Genomic DNA, 17,296 nt, shown 5'->3' with positions numbered 1-17,296 from the left:
GAGCATATCAACAAGCTAAGGCAGCTTCGGATGCAGGTTCAAAACACAGGAAAGGTGATCACTTCTGAAGACATGGCGATAACTCTTCTTTCACAGTTACCGCCTCGCTTCAGTGGTTTTTATTATTCCTTGATTGCTTTAGGGCGGTCTGAGACTCTTCGGTGGGAAGAGTTGGTTCCTATGGTCTTGGACCAAGAGGAGCAACTGAAAGGAACCAATGCTTCAAAATTTGAAGCTTTGGTTGGTCAAACCTCTCAGAAGAAGGGGAAGGACCAAAAGAAGAAGGACGACAAATCTAAGAAGGACAAAGACAAGGAGTCTTCTTGTCACATTTGTGGTAAAATAGGTCACTGGAAGAAGGGTTGCCCCGACAAGGAGAAGAAGGAGAAATCTTCAAAGGATTCCGGAGCGGTGGCTGCTCCCTCATTAGCTGCTTTCCTCCATTTGGAGATGGCTGAGGATTTGACTCTTCCGATTTCTGATGTTGCGTTGATGGCCCCATTTACTCAGGAGTGGATTGTTGACAGTGGTGTCTCTAGGCATATGACCCCTTTTTCAGCAAGTGTTACTCATTTGCGGCCTTCTCATGGTCAGATTCTTATTAGCGATAGTTCATCTATTTCTATTCAGGGACGGGGCAACATGTATCTTATTCTAGATGGGCGTGGTGGTGCCCATGCTTCTAAGATACTTTATGTGCCGGCTTCGGGGTATCATCTTCTCGCAGTGCATAAGATTTGTGCCCTTGATCTCTTGGTCAAATTTGATGTGGATTCTTTTTGGATTCTTGATCGAGGATCGAGAGCGGTTCTTTCTTCAGGTTATGAGGAGAATGGAGTCTACAAGTTGCGGTCTTCTTCTGCCTTGACTTCTCTTCTTCTTACCTGCCAAACTCAATCAGAGCTTTGGCGTGCTCGGTTTGGTCTCCTCAATTATGAATACCTTCGAAAGGTGTCTAAGGACCAGTTTGTTTGAGGTTTGCTAGATATTGTGGTGAGTCAGTAGCCTTGTGTATCCTGCATCCGTGGGAAGCAGACTTGTGATGTTGTTCCCAGCAAGGCTTCAAGGCGGTCTTCAGCACCCTTGGAGCTTGTTTCCACCGATATTTGTGGACCGATGAGGATGGAATCCCTTCGAGGGAGTTTGCATTTCATGCTCATTGTAGATGATTACAGCAGGATGACATGGGTCTATTTCTTAAAGCTGAAGTCGGAGGCTTTCTTCAACTTCAAGGATTGGTTGCTCTTTGAGGAGAACCGATTGAGGCGGCAGCTGAAGACCTACGATTGGATAAGGGTGGAGAATTTGTTTCTAATGAGTTTGCTCGGTTTTGTGTAGATCGTGGCATACACCAAGAGTTTGCCAATACAAACACCCCTTAGGAGAATGGCATTTTGGAGCAGAAGAATTGCAGTGTGATCGAGATGGCCCGTACTATGATGGAGCATTGTCAGGCACCTTAGTGTCTCTAGGCTGAGGCTGTGGCTACTTCAGTTCACATCCTTAATCGTTCCCCTACTACAACAGCGGCACCTTAGTGTCTCTAGGCTGAGGCTGTGGCTACTTCAGTTCACATCCTTAATCGTTCTCCTACTTCCGCTGTTGTTGGTATGACTCCTTTTGAGGCGTACTTTGGATCAAAGTCCGATGTTTCTTATTTCGGGGTTTTGGGTGTGATGTTTGTGTTCACATCCCGAAGACATAGTGTGACGAGTTTGAAGCGGCTTCCAGAAGACAGGTGTTTGTGGGCTATAGCTCGCAATCTCAAGGCTACCGCTTGTATGATCCTGTTAAGCGGGATGTCTACACAAGCCATGATGTTCGATTCGTGGAGGTTCCAACCCCAGAGGGGGGTGAGGATCACCCTGTACTTGGAGATCCGGTGATAGATGGGCCCTAGCAATTGTTTCTCTCGAGTTTGTCTCTTGAGGTCTCTTCTTCAGATAAGGAGCCTACTACCCAGGCATCGGATTCACCGATTGGTCCTCTATTGATGGTGGACCTTTCAAAAACTTCAGTAGATGGCGAGCACCGGAGGCAAGATTCGGCCTCCTCCTAGTTGCGCCTGTGATGCGCTCCGAGATTCAGGGATTGAGGAGGTCCCTGAGGAGTGGCAACCACAGGATGGACCATGGAGGTCACGGCGGCACTAGGCACATACTATGGAGCTTGTTTGTTCTAACTACTGTTTGATGTTCCGTGTTATGCAGGATAGAGAGCCTACATCAGTGAAGGAGGCTTTACAGTTTGATCATTGGCGGAAAGTGATGGAAGCGGAGCTGGAGGCTATTGAGCGGAATGGCACTTGGTACCTTGTGCCTCGTCCCTCTCATAAGAAGGTGATTGGTGTCAAATGGGTCTTCAAGACCAAGTACCATAGTGATGGCTCTTTGGACAAGCATAAGGCTTGCCTTGTTGCTTAAGGTTTTGCACAGTGCCCAGGTGTTGATTTTCATGATGCTTTTGCCCCCACTGCTCGCATGGCGACAATTCGTGCTGTTCTTGCCTTGGCTAGTCATAGGAGATGGCTTGTCTTTTAGTTGGATGTGAAGTCGGCCTTCTTAAATGGTGATTTGAAGAAGGAGATCTATGTAGAGAAGCCTCTAGGCTTTGGTTCCTCAGCAGATGGGAAGGTCTACAGGTTGAAGAAGGCCTTGTATGGCTTGAAGCAGGCTCCACGTGCTTGGAACGAGAAGATTGATTCGTTTCTCTAGGCCAAGTTGGGATATCGACGCTCTAGGGCCAATCCATAGCTTTATGTGCGCACTTCTGAGGGTGGTTGTGTATTGTTTGTTTTGTATGTTGATGACTTGATTGTTACAGGTGATCATGCCCAAAAGGTCGAAGAGACGAAGGCAGCCCTACATCAAAAGTTCGAGATGAGGGATTTAGGACTTCTCCATTTCTTTTCGGGCCACGAGATTTATCAGTCTCAGAGGGGGATTTTCATCTCTCAGCAGAGATATGTATAGGAGCTCTTGGTGACTTTTGAGATGGAGGATTGTCGGTCCATTTCTACTCTTATGGATCTGAAATGGAAGGCCACTTCACACGCAGATTCTCCTTTGGCGGATGCTACCCGCTACGCTACGTCAACTGATTGGATCATTGATTTGGCTCCTCAACACACGAGTTGATCTATGTTTTGCTGTACGTCTTTTGGCTGGGTTCATGAGTGCACCTTAGTAGGTGCATTGGCATGCTGCTCAGAGGATACTTCAGTTTTTGAGGGGGACCTCTGACCTCGGGATTTCCTATCTAGCAGGTATAGGTGCTTTTGATCTTGTTCTTGCAGGTTGGAGTGATTCAGATTGGGTTGGCGATGTGGATCAATGGTAGTCTACTACAGGCTATTGTTTTACCTTGGGTGCTGGTGCTATCTCTTGGAGTAGCAAGAAGCAACCCACGGTAGCCCTATCTTCAACTGAGGTAGAGTATCGGGCTGTGTCTTCTACCACATGTGAGACAGTGTGGCTTTGGTGGTTGTTGGAGGAGCTTGGCTGCCCCCAGACTTGTCCTACTATCTTGCGGTGCAACAATGAGAGTTACATTGCCTTAGCATGAAATCCCGTCTTCCATGCCCGGACGAAGCACATAGAGATCCAGTATCACTTCATCAGGGAGAAGCTTCTGGATGAGACCATTGATGTGGAATATTGTAAGACCAAAGACAATCTTGCAGATTTATTTACGAAGGCACTTCCCTAGGCTTTACTTCACCGACACTCTAGATCCCTCCGGAGTCCATCTGTTGCCTTATCCATGATTTGAGGGGGGGTGTTGAGAGTCATTTCTTGGACGCGGTCACGTTAGCAGTGCCACGTGGCAGCAGTCGGATAGTCCGATTGCAGTCGGCTGCATTTAATGCTGATCATTTATTGATTTATTTACAATCTATAAATAGGCTGAGTTTTCAGCAGTCTACACATTGTCTCTGATAGGTTTTAGTCTGTTGATTGCGAAGATTGCTCTCGGGGTTGACGGAGATTGAGATCCTTGAGGTGGAGACATACACATATATTTTCTCTGCACCCGTGTATAATTCTGCATCCTTATACAGCATTTTTCACTGCAGATTTTCTGCGTTTCACTGTCTCTTTCTCTCTCTCTCTTCTCTCTCTGTTCACTCTTTGTCACAGTCATTTGCTTCCGCATTGCTTCACTCTGATGCCTAGGACACTGAATAGTGATCTCTTAGCAAACATATTGTTAGCTACACCATAAATGCATAGAAACAGGGAATGCCCGTTTTGGCACTTAGGAACGGATTAACACGTTTCGGGAGGATTAAACCTGTGAAACGCTAGCGGAACGCTCCAGCCCCCACTCCTTGTCCCGTTCCAGCCCGTTCCCTACTAGTGGTTCCATGGCCGTTCCTAGTTTGGGAATCCGGCGGCAGTGCTTGTAGAAAATCTGCACAGTGAAGGGAGCGAAACGCAGTCCTCTGGGCAGTGGGCTATTGAAGTAATCATTGGAATGTGAAAGATAGCTATTGAGGGAGCGGTCTGTAGTCCTTTGATGCCATCGGAGATGTGGAAGATGATTGCTAGCTATCAAGGGAGCAAATTGCAATCCTCTGATGCCAGGGAGTGACCTGGGTAGGGCAGTGGGCTATTGAAGTAATCATTGGAATGTGAAAGATAGCTATTGAGGGAGCGGTCTGTAGTCCTTTGATGCCATCGGAGATGTGGAAGATGATTGCTAGCTATCAAGGGAGCAAATTGCAATCCTCTGATGCCAGGGAGTGACTTGGGTAGCAAAATGCAAATCCCAGAATGTTGAAGCTGTCAAACGCAGGGAGAGCAACCCAGATGTTGACACCAGGTGGATAATGATGACGCCAGATGATGGAGGATGAGCCGGGCTACAAAAACGCAGGTCCCAACAACCTTTGTGATAGATGAGTGACGTCATGTGATGGAGGAGGAGCCAAGCTACAAAAACGCAGGTCCCAGTAGCCCCTGTGATAGACAAGTGATGCGAGGTGATGGAGGAGGAGCCAGGTTACAAAAACACAGGTCCGAACAATCCCTATGATGGATGAGGTATGAAATCATTGACACTCAATGATGTAGACTTTCACTAGAGGTTAGGATTCTGATGGGCAAGATGGAGACGATGATGCTAGGCAAGGAGAAGATCTCCACATTGAAAAACATAGGTGAAGGTGGAGCTTGAAGGAGAAGGATGCTAATGCCAAGTAGATGATGGTGGTGCGCCAGGTGGAAGATGCTCCAAACACAAGGCCTAATACTAGAACAGGGCGCTTGAAGCAAAAGAGGAATGGTGAAGGGCAGCCACGAGCCACGAACCACAATGTCCTCCTGAAGGGGTGTGAGGGTAGTGGAAGGGATTGGCAAGAGAAGTGAAGGTTATCTGATGGCGGAGGATAAAGCGTGTAAACTAAAGAAGTTGTTTCACAAGACTCCCTCTTAGGCCCAAAAAGAGATGAAGAAATAGGAGCAAAGATAGAGATGATGAAGAAGAAGAGAATCTCGGAGATCTAAGATTTCCACCTGAAAGGTAACTTGTAGTAAGGAGTAGTAGACGGGATGAATTGTAGAACCTGACTCCACTTCGGGAGAGAAGCCACAGGCTTCGTAACTCCATACTGGAGAAAATTCGAAGGTCTTGTCACCAAGTTGTGGCTAAACCTTCAAGGCCATGATGTAGGCAGTCTCTGAAGATCTTGGATATTAATAGGATAAATGACTGCCCGAAGACAGCCATCCTAGAAGAGTAAATGATGGGTGATGACTTTCATGATGAGTAGGTATCCCCTCTGAGGGTGGTGGGAGAGGGCCCCCCTTTGAAGCTGAAAAAGTAGGAGCTCTCTCAGAGGGCAAAAAGAGTAAATCCCCCTCTGAATTCCCCTCTCAAGAGAGAGGGAATCTAAAAGCTCATGGATCATGGACTCCAAATCATTTGATGACGAAGGAAGTGCGGCTAGTTGTGTTGAAGAAGGTATCTGGGGTATCAAAGAGGTTAAAGAACTCCTAGAGGTGGCCTCTCGAACCTAAGTAGTCGAGGGTGGGAAAAAGGGAGGCCTATGCTGAGCCAAGGGTAGGCAACAATCACTCTCATAGTGGAGCGGATGACGGAGCCGAAGTAAAGGAAGGTATCGAACAATCATTGTCTCTCGAAGGAGCGGACTGTCGAGGGGATGGTATCCAATAATCACTCTCGGGGGAGCGGATTGCAAAACCGCGGGTTGTTGAGGTGGCATTCTAGAAACCCTAGAAGAAGTAGAAGCAACCTGCATGGCACATTTCGGGGGTCGCAAATCTTTGTTGTAAAAAAAAAAATCGCTAGTTTTTTTAGTAGAAATTGAAGAGAAATTTTGGAAAAGATTTAAATGCATAAGATGGCTGGCCAAGTTTTCTTTTTCTTTTTCCTTTTGGCCCATGTGCCAATTGCTTGCCATCGCTGCATATTGCTGAAGCTAAAAATAAAAAAAAATTGAAATTGATCCGGAGAAGAAGGAATGCTCGAAGAGTACAAAAATTAGAAAATTGCTTTAAGTAATGGCTACACCAGGTCTTAACACCCGGCTAACAATGGATACGAGGAGGCCGTGGTACCAGCTGATCCTCCTGGGGCTCGAAAGGGCTTAGTGTGCATCGGATGTGTCTTATTGCCTTGAGCATAAAAATCTGAAAGCTGGTGCAAAATAAACTCTGTGGCCCAGAAGGGAGAGGTGGCACAATGACTATCGAGGGGTAGATGCATAAACACTTTGGCGGGGTTGGGAGCAAAGGTCCATGGCGGCAAGCATTGGTGGGGGTTTCGATGATGTTGAAAAGAGGAGCACCTAGTGATCTGTTCGTTAGCCTGGGTAGAAGTCATAGCACTTAAGTGTCAACTTGTAAAAGGGTGGATGGGTGGGAGAGGAAGAGAAGGGTATCTTTGTCTCCTGGGAATGCAATGAAAATGAAGGGGAAAATCAGTAGATGATGCAGAACCTGCAACTTGTCTTTGCCTTCTCTAATGAATTGGGTCTTTAGCTCTTTGAGCTCCTACGCTTTTCTACCATGTTAGAAATAATAGGTATGCTCTAATACCATGTCAAAATAAGTGAATGCAAAGAGACAATAGGGTTTGTGGCGAGTAACACACTATGTGTACGGCAACACTAAGAGAGAAGAGAAACTTAGAAACATAGGAAGAATACGGTGATGATGCACTAAATCATGCTATGAGAAGAAAAGTTGATACAATGGAGTTGAAGCTCAAAAGATAATTGCATTGTCCTATCTGAATCAAGCGGCAGTACCTATGGAAAATCTGCATAGTGAAGGGAGCAAAATGCAGTCCTCTGGGCAGTTACAAAAATGCATGTCCCAACAGTCCGTATGATGGACGAGGGATGAAATCATTGACGCTCAATGATGTAGACTGTCGCCAGAGGCTAGGATGCCGACGGCAAGTTGGAGACGATGATGCTCGGGAAGAGAAGATCTCCACACTGAAAAACGCAGGTGAATGAGATTGAGTGACACAATGGCTGTCAGCCCCAACTGGCAGCTTTAGGTGTTAGTGTGGGTGTCAAATGGAGGTAGGAGGTGAAGATGATGATGACAGAGGCTGGTTGAGAAGATGATCATATGGAATGACTGAACCATGAAGTGTGGGCTGGCTTTTCATAGCCAAAAGCCCAAGAAACTGGCCGAGCTACTCAAAGGCCCAAATTATGGTTGATTTGGTTAGGGCATCCTAAAACTGGCGTGGTCACTATGTCAAAACAGAAATGCATTGGTGCCATCTCCATCGGAAATGTCTAAGACACATAAATTGATATACAATCTCAATGTCAGAGCTCTGGAAGTCCTCATTTGATTTCGATTGAGGCTCATAGGTAGGAGACCTAAGATGACTGTACATGACACACATGACTACTAATGGATTCTCGTATGTCTTGGCTCAACAAAAAATAGATAATGGTGGCCACCTTTAACTGTGAAGGTGAATATAGGGTTTGTGTGGGACCCACTCCCGTCTATACTAGTAGTCAAGAGCACTATTGTAGTTGTGAGGGATCTAGTGTTTCATGTTGGCACAAAATACATTGAGGTGCATTATTGCTATGTCAGGGAAACGTTCCATGTGGAGAGATTAACTTGGTTAATGTCCCTACAAAGGACAACTTAGTAGATGTGTTTACAAAGACTCTTTACGGAGAAAGGTTGAAGTATTTTGCAAGGCGTTAGGCTCACAACCATTTGGGGATTAATCCACCATACCCTTGTTAGAGAGATCACAGCCAGGCAGGTTTCAGCCTGGTGCAGTCCAGTCGGACTGCTGCAGTCGGACTAGCAGCAGTCGGACTGCCACATGGCAGTCCGACTGCCTGCTGCAGATTTATTCCAGGCTGCGCCCTATTTTGGCGCCCCGTTCTAGGTGGTTTTTCGCCTATTTATTGCCGACGTTTCCAGCAGTCTACACACTCTTCTCAGTCGCAGATTACAGACCGGTGCCGTGCAGATTTCTGTCTCTGTTCGCAGATTTCAGACAGCAGACAGTGCAGACTGCAGCAGACTTCGAGGTGGACAGCAGGTCGCATCGTCGAGGTGGAGACACGCAGTCCAGCGCACTGCGCCCGTGTATATCTTTGTATTCAGCATTCTTTATACAGCAGATCTTCATTGTACACTGTCTCTTTTTCTCCCTTTTCTCTCTGCGTTCTCTCTCTCTCAGTCCTACGCTTCCGCACCGCTGCACTCTGACATGGTATCAGAGCAGTGTTTGAGGGCTGACTGAGGGCAGAATCAACCTGAAGAGGAGTTTCCATTGCGACACAAATTTGCGTTTTTTGCGTTTAAGGGCAGACAGGAGGGCTGCGCCTTGGAACAAGGCTGAAACGAGTGTGGGCGCATAGGAAAGGAGTACAGGTGGTGGATTTGCTGCTGTTTACTGCTGTTTTATGCGGAGAAAGTTTGAGTTTTCAACCTAAAAGTGCAGGTTTTGCTTTTTCATCGCCTCTGGCGGGTGAAGAAGCTTCGGGACGCGGAAGAGCCTTAGCAGGCTGAGTTTACCCAGTCAGAGGGGGCTGCTTTTGCGTTTGAGAAGGCATTGCAGGTGAAGATGTCTACAGAGATGGACTTGGAGTTCCAGGCGATAATGGACCGGAAGGTGCCTGTCCTACCGGCTCTTCCTACAGATCAGAAGCTCGACGGCGACAACTACCGCATTTGGCGCGTTATGATGTTGGCCATCCTAGAGTCCTATGATTTGGCGGAGTTGGTACAGGAAGATATTGACCGGCCTTTGGTAAGAGATGAGTCCAAACTCTCTTCCGATGCTCGTGCGGAGTTGTCCAGGGCCCAGTCTCACTGGGACAAACTGAATGCCAGGATTCGATCCTTTCTCTTTCTATCATGCACTACAGCCGTGATCGCTCACATCGAGCACTTGACGGTGGCTCGTGAGATATGGCTGGAGCTTGATCAAATGTACAATCGGATGACCCTGATGAAGAGGGTTTCTTTGGAGGTACAGATGCGGACCTTGTCCGTCAATAAGTCTTCTTCGCTAAGGGAATACATTAACAAGCTAAGGCAGCTACAGATGCAGGTTCAGAATGCGGGGAAGCCAATTTCCTCCGAAGACATGGCGATTACACTCTTGTCCCAGTTGCCGCCACGATTCGGTACATTTTACTCTGCCCTTATTGCTTCGGGGCGAGAGTCTACTCTTCGGTGGGAAGAGTTGGTTCCTATGGTCCTGGACCAAGAGGAACAGTTAAAGGGACAGAATGCTTCCAAGACGGAGGCGTTGACAGGTCAAGCCTCTCAGAAGAAGGGGAAGGACCAAAAGAAGAAGAAGAGGGATAACAAGTCCAAGAAGGACAAGGACAAAGACTCCACATGCCATATTTGTGGAAAGACTGGCCATTGGAAGAAGGATTGCCCTGACAAAGACTCGAAGGACACCAAGAAGAAGGAAACCAAGGATTCTGGAGTGGTGGCTGCACCCTCATCAGCTGCATTTCTACATTTAGTTGTCATTGAGGACGCTTCACCGAATGCTTCTGATGCTGCGATGGCGGCTCCCCAATCTCGAGAGTGGATTATTGATAGTGGTGCCTCACGGCACATGACTCCTTCATCAGATGGTGTTGCCCAGCTGCGACCTTCGCGTGGGCAGGTTCTCATTGGAGACAGCTCTTCAGTTTCTATTGCAGGTCGGGGTAACATGCAGCTTATTCCGGATGGACGAGGTGGCACCCATACCTCAGAGGTTTTGCATGTACCAGGATTGGGGTACCATCTCCTTTCAGTTCATAAGATTTGCTCCCTTGGTCTTTTGGTGGAATTTGACAGTTCTACTGTGCGAGTCCTTGATCGTGAATCGAGGAAGGTTCTATCCTCTGGATATGAGGAGAACGGCATTTACAAACTGAAGTCTTCCACTGCCCTCTCTTCTCTTCTTCTTACCTCACAGTCACAGTCTGAGTTATGGCATGCTCGGTTTGGTCACCTGAACTATGACTATCTTTGGAAGGCGTCACGTGGACAGCTTGTTTGAGGGTTGCCGGATATAGTGGTGAGCCAGCAGCCATGTGTCTCCTGCATACGGGGGAAGCAGCATCGGGATGCCATTCCCCACACAGCTTCGCGGCGGTCTACTTCACCGATGGAGCTAGTATCTACGGATCTATGTGGCCCTATGAGGAATGAGTCCCTGCGTGGGAGCTCGTACTTCATGCTGATCGTGGATGACTACAGCAGGATGACATGGGCCTACTTTTTGGCACTAAAGTCAGAAGTTTTCTCGCACTTCAAGGATTGGCTTCTCTTTGAGGAGAACCGATCAGGCCGGAAGTTGAAGACCTTGCGATCCGACAAGGGAGGTGAATTTGTGTCTAATGAATTTGCTCAGTTTTGTGCAGATAGAGGAATTCACCAGGAGTTTGCCAATACCAATACTCCTCAAGAAAATGGTATTCTAGAACGGAAGAACCGCAGTGTGATCGAGATGGCGCGCACCATGATGGAGCACCGACAGACCCCTCAGGTTCTGTGGGCCGAGGCTGTGGCTACTGCAGTCCACATCCTTAATCGATCCCCTACTTCAGCCGTGGAAGGGATGACTCCATTTGAGGCTTATTTTGGGACGAAGCCAGATGTTTCTTACTTTCGGGTCTTTGGGTGTGATGCCTATGTTCACATTCCCAAGGCTCACCGTGACAAATTTGAAGCGGCTTCCCGAAAACAGGTATTTGTTGGCTACAGCTCCCAGTCCCAAGGCTACCGACTGTATGATCCCGTCAAGCGGGATGTATATACTAGCCGTGATGTGCGGTTTGTGGAGGTTCCGGCTTCTTCAACGGGTGAGGAGCATCCCGTTCTTGGAGATCCAGGGGAGAGTTTGGCTCCTTCTACAGTTCCACTGGAGCCTGTGCCGTTTGATTATGATTCTGTTTCTGACACAGAGTCTACTGTTCCACCGGATCCTTCTGAGGAGTTACCACCGGTGGACATTCCAGAGTCTTCTACTGATGGAGAACGACGAGGGGAGGTTCGGCCTCCTCCTCGCTGGGCCCGTGACACACTCCGTGATTCAGGGATCGAGGGGGTTCCTGAGGAGTGGGGACCGCAGGATGGTCCGCGGCGGTCACGGAGGCACCAGGCGCATTCTTCGGAGCTTGTTTGCTCCAATTATTGTTTGATGTCCCGAGTTATGCAGGATCGAGAGCCCACCTCCGTGAAGGAGGCTTTACAGTCCGCCCCATGGAAGAAAGCTATGGAAGCTGAGTTGGAGGCTATTGAGAGGAATGGCACTTGGTCACTTGTGCCACGCCCCCCGAAGAAGAAGGTGATTGGAGTCAAGTGGGTCTTCAAGACCAAATATCTCAGTGATGGTACTTTGGATAAGCACAAGGCTCGCCTTGTTGCTAAGGGTTTTGCCCAGCGCCCAGGGATTGACTGTCATGACACCTTTGCCCCTACAGCTCGTATGGCAACCATTAGAGCTGTTCTTGCTTTGGCTGGCCATAGGAGATGGCCTGTTTATCAGCTGGATGTGAAGTCGGCCTTCCTGAATGGTGATTTGAAGGAGGAGATCTACGTTGAGCAGCCTCCTGGCTTTGGTTCTTCAGATGGGAAAGTCTACAGGTTGAAGAAGGCCCTGTATGGTCTCAAGCAGGCCCCGTGAGCTTGGAACGAGAAGATTGATTCGTTCCTCCAGACTCAGTTGGGATATCGGCGGTCCAAGGCCGATCCGCAGCTGTATGTTCACAGTTCCGAGGATGGTTGTGTGCTGTTTGTATTATATGTTGATGATTTGATTGTCACAGGTGATGATGCACAGCAGGTCCAGGAGACAAAGTCAGCTTTACATCGGACGTTCGAGATGACGGATTTAGGGCTACTCCATTTCTTTTTAGGCCATGAGATTTATCAGTCTCAGAGGGGGATCTTTCTCTCCCAACAGAGATATGTACAGGAGCTCTTGGTGACTTTTGAGATGGAAGATTGTCGGGCCCTCTCTACTCCTATGGATCCGAACTGGAAGGCCACTTCCCATTCAGCTTCTCCTTTGGCGGATGCTTCCCGCTATCGACAGTTGATAGGGTCTTTGATTTGGCTTCTCAACACTAGGGTTGATCTATGTTTTGCTGTTGGGCTCTTGGCAGGGTTCATGAGTGAACCTAAGACGGTGCATTGGCAGGCTGCTCAGAGGATACTTCGGTATCTGAGGGGGACGTCTGATTTGGGGATTCATTACCCCGCAGGGACAGATGGGTCAGATCTTGTACTTGCAGGTTGGAGCGACTCGGATTGGGCCGGTGACGTGGACCACAGGCGGTCTACAACAGGTTACTGCTTTACTTTGGGTGTAGGTGTTATTTCATGGAGTAGCAAGAAGCAGCCCACGGTAGCCCTTTCGTCTACTGAGGCGGAGTATCGGGCCGCATCTTCCACCACATGCGAGGTTGTGTGGCTTCGGAGATTGTTGGAGGAGCTTGGGTGCCCCCAGACTCGTCCTACATTGCTGCGATGTGACAATGAGAGTTGCATTGCCTTGGCAAGAAATCCTGTTTTTCATGCCCGGACGAAGCACATTGAGATCCAGTACCACTTCATCCGAGAAAAGCTTCTGGATGAGACCATCACTGTGGAGTATTGCAAGACGGAGGACAATCTTGCGGATTTGTTTACGAAGGCGCTTCCTCAGGCTCTACTTCGGCAACATTCCAGATCCCTCAGGCTTCTGCCCTGCCCAGGCTCTGAGAGGGGGTGTTAGAGAGATCACAGCCAGGCAGGTTTCAGCCTGGTGCAGTCCAGTCGGACTGCTGCAGTCGGACCAGCAGCAGTCGGACTGCCACGTGGCAGTCCGACTGACGTGGCAGTCCGACTGCCTGCTGCAGATTTATTCCAGGCTGCGCCCTATTTTGGCGCCCCGTTCTAGGTGGTTTTTCGCCTATTTATTGCCGACGTTTCCAGCAGTCTACACACTCTTCTCTGTCGCAGATTACAGACCGGTGCCGTGCAGATTTCTGTCTCTGTTCGCAGATTTCAGACAGCAGACAGTGCAGACTGCAGCAGACTTCGAGGTGGACAGCAGGTCGCATCGTCGAGGTGGAGACACACAGTCCAGCGCACTGCGCCCGTGTATATCTTTGTATTCAGCATTCTTTATACAGCAGATCTTCATTGTACACTGTCTCTTTTTCTCCCTTTTCTCTCTGCGTTCTCTCTCTCTCAGTCCTACGCTTCCGCACCGCTGCACTCTGACAACCCTCCCTATATACATTCACCTCATTCACTCCAAGGTGGTTTGTTACACTTGTGTTCCTCTTGGTCATTCTGGTGTGAACTATCTCTTGCTGCACAGACACTTCACCTTCAAAGTGTTGAGAAACCCTTCACACTTCACCCGCAGTTTGTGTTTTTGTGTTTTTGCGTCTTTGCGTTTTGCGTTTAGGGATTGTAGCCCCAAAAAAGGGCATCCTAGAATGACTGTGCCTATTTATAGGCCACTCTCTCATTCGTTCCTTACGGTTGATTCATTCAGTCCGTCACCTCTTCTCTCCAGCCTCTCCACTACCCTCACACCCCTTCACAAGGACATTGCGGTTCGTGGTTTGTGGCTGTCTTCATCATCTTCCTTGTGCTATGGCACCCTTGTTCCCTTGTATCACATTCACTCCATGATTCAGATCTTCATCATTCCATTCATCAGAGTTTCTTCTCTCTTCTCTTCTCTTCTCCATGTTTGTCGAGTTCACTCTGTGTTCCTCCCCGCAAAACCTACTATCTCGCTGGTACGTCATCTTTTGACATGGTATCAGAGCTAGATCTTCCTATCTAGCAGCGAAGATCCTCCACTCCAATGAAGGCAAAGACCGGTGGCGGGTTCGGCATCCACTTCTCTTCTTCTTCCGTTGCATCAACATATCGTTTTTGTAGGTTTCAGTCTCTTACTGCTGGTCACATCTTTCTCCCACTGGCAGCTCACTTCCAGCCCTTCCACTGCCCTTCCACTCCCTGAGGCAGACATTGCGGTTCGTGCTTCACATTGCCCTCACACTCCTTGAGGCAGCCATTGCGGTTCGTGGTTCATGGTGGCTGACCTCTTCCTTCTTCATCAAGGCACACTGGTATCCACGGCTTCTTTACCAACAGATATCCAGACTACTAGGTGCTCCTACTGTGGGATCACCGGACACACCACCGATGCTTGCCGACTTCGACCCTTGCTTCCCACCCCCCCCGGAGTATATGTGTCTTCCACCAGGCACTCCTTGTGCTACCTCTCCTTTCTGGGCCACAGAGATCGTTCTACATTGGCTATCAAAGTACTATGCTCAAGGCACTAAGACACATCCGATGCGTACTAAGTCCTTTCGAGCACATGGAGGATCGATTGGTGCTACGACCTCCTGGAGATTGTCGCAATGCCAGCGGCAGTCTTCTCCCACTTATTTTTAGGTACATTGGCTTCCACGACCTACGGATCTACAGTCCGCTCCATTGAGAGACAGTGATTGTTTGATACCGTCTCCTCGTCAGTCCGCTTCTTCGAGAGAGAGTGGCTGCTCGACTTCTTCCTCTTCTTCAGCTACCTAGTCCGCTCTATTGAGAGGCAACGACTGTTGCCCACCTCTTGCTCATTCTGAGCCCCACCCTTCCTCACCCTCAACTACTCAAGTTCGAGAGGCTACTTCTGGGAGCTCTTCGGCACCCTAGATATCTTCTTTAACACGACCGGGCCGCACTTCCTTCGTCATTAGACATTTCGGAGTCCGTGATCCATGAGTTTTTGGATTCCCTATCTACTTCAAAGGGGGATTCAGAGAGGGATGTTATTTCTTTGCCCTCAGAGGGATCATCTACTTCTTCACCTTCAGCGGGGGCCCTTCCACCTCCCACCTCAGAGGGGAAACCTACTCCACGTGAAGTTCTTTACCCATCCTCTACTTTCTTAGGGTGGTTGTCTTCGACCAATCATCTCTTCTATTGATACCAAGGATCTTTAGGTACCACCTAGATCGGGACCTTGGAGGCTCAGCCGCGACTTGGTGACGAGGCCTTCGTATTCCTTCCCGCATGGATGCATGGAGCTAGTGGCTGCTCTCCCGAGGTTGAGTTTTGGGTTCTCCAGTTCACTCTGTCTACTGGTCTTTACTGCAGGTTCTCTTTTTGGTGGAAATCTTGGATCTTAGGGGTCCTTTGCATCTTCTTGCCTTGGTCACTTGGTTAACATGGAGCCACCTCCCGGGATCAAAACGGGTATATCCTTATGGTTCTCGGCACCACACAAAGTTAGACATTCCTTCTATGCATTGCATGTTTTCATCATCTTTGTACTAGGGCACTTGGGCAAGCGAACAATTTTCCCACGAGGGACATTGTCCAAGTGGCACCTGTTGCATGAGCATTGCATCTCCACCTCACTCTTCTCTTGTTTCCCTTTTTAGGCTTTAGAGGGGGTGTTGAGAAACCCTTCACACTTCACCCGTAGTTTGTGTTTTTGTGTTTTTGCGTTTTGCGTTTAGGGTTTTGCAGCCCCAAAAAGGAGGCGCCATCCTAGATTGACTGTGCCTATTTATAGGCCACTCTCTCATTCATTCCTTATGGTTGATTCATTCAGTCCGTCACCTCTTCTCTCTAGCCTCTCCACCACTACCCTCACACCCCTTTATGAGGACATTGCGGTTCGTGGTTCGTGGTAGTCTTTATCATCTTCCTTATGCTACGGCACCCTTGTTCCCTTGTATCACATTCACTCCATGATTCAGATCTTCATCATTCCATTCATCAGAGTTTCTTCTCTCTTCTCTTCTCTTCTTCATGTTTGCCGAGTTCACTCCGTGTTCCTCCCTGCAAACCCTACTGTCTCGCTGGTACGTCATCTTTTGACACAAAGTTCGTGCTAGGAAGGTTTTCCCCCCTTGTCACTACCCTCTTGCTAGTGCTACTTTAGTACCTTAAGAGATTGTGCGCTTGCAGCTCCACTATTAGTGATAATGTCTCATTACGACTTATGACAAGAGCATAGTCCTTGCCATTGGCCAGGAAATTGAGAAGTTGAAGAGCAGCTTGCTGACAACGACTCCTCTTTCTTGAGGAAATGGTATGCTCTCCAACTTCAATGGGAGCAAGAGGGCTACCAAATCATGACTAACACTGAGCAACGCCGTGCCATCAGAACCTCGGAGTATGACCCCACGTATGTAGCTCCAACCTCCTATAGGGTGTTGACCATCATTCGTAACCGACCCCTAGAAGAGCACCTCTTGGCCCACCCGTATTTAGATCGAATTCTGACTGAGGAGGAGTCATGCATTGTGAGTCAAATAGACTCTAGTGACTTCCTCACGAATGCTCTCACCTACATCACTCAAGTATGCATCCGTCCTTTTGACATGGAATGCTATGCTAATCTAGAATTACAATCTCTCTCCCTCTCTCGCTCTCATGATTGAGTGTCTATTTTACTAAGGAGCTTTGCACCAAACCCAACATCTTGACCTTTGTGGTATTCTTGTGGATCTTACAATCTGCATGGAAGAGAGTTGATACGTAGATTTTACAAATAATTTTGGCCATGATTAGATTTTACAAATAATTGTTGCCATGATTTTCAAGACAATATAATTGGGAAAAATGATTTTACATGCCTTTGATTAAATCATTGATGGCTCATGCTTCTTCTCACCAGTTCTTATCTTTAGTGGCTTCCATGTCCAATTTCTTTGCTTTTGCTGTGCCATTGGCCTCTTCTAACTTCTCTTTTTCTTTGTGGTTTCTTCATGTGGTGGAGAGTGGTTGTATCATTACGTAACCCAAGA

General features: G+C 48.1%; 1 protein-coding gene across 1 annotated transcript in view; it reads left to right on the top strand.

The window, feature by feature from the left end:
- Window positions 1-17,296, top strand: part of LOC148028610 (ubiquitin carboxyl-terminal hydrolase 2-like) — a 79,861-nt gene that overhangs the window by 7,692 nt on the left and 54,873 nt on the right. The gene's annotated exons all lie outside the window — the stretch shown is intronic.

This window comes from Lygodium microphyllum, chromosome 11, assembly GCF_053477565.2.
Source record: "Lygodium microphyllum isolate KBCC chromosome 11, Lygodium_microphyllum_v1.1.10, whole genome shotgun sequence".
Taxonomy (NCBI): domain Eukaryota; kingdom Viridiplantae; phylum Streptophyta; class Polypodiopsida; order Schizaeales; family Lygodiaceae; genus Lygodium; species Lygodium microphyllum.
This window is presented reverse-complemented; position numbering and strand designations above follow the sequence as displayed.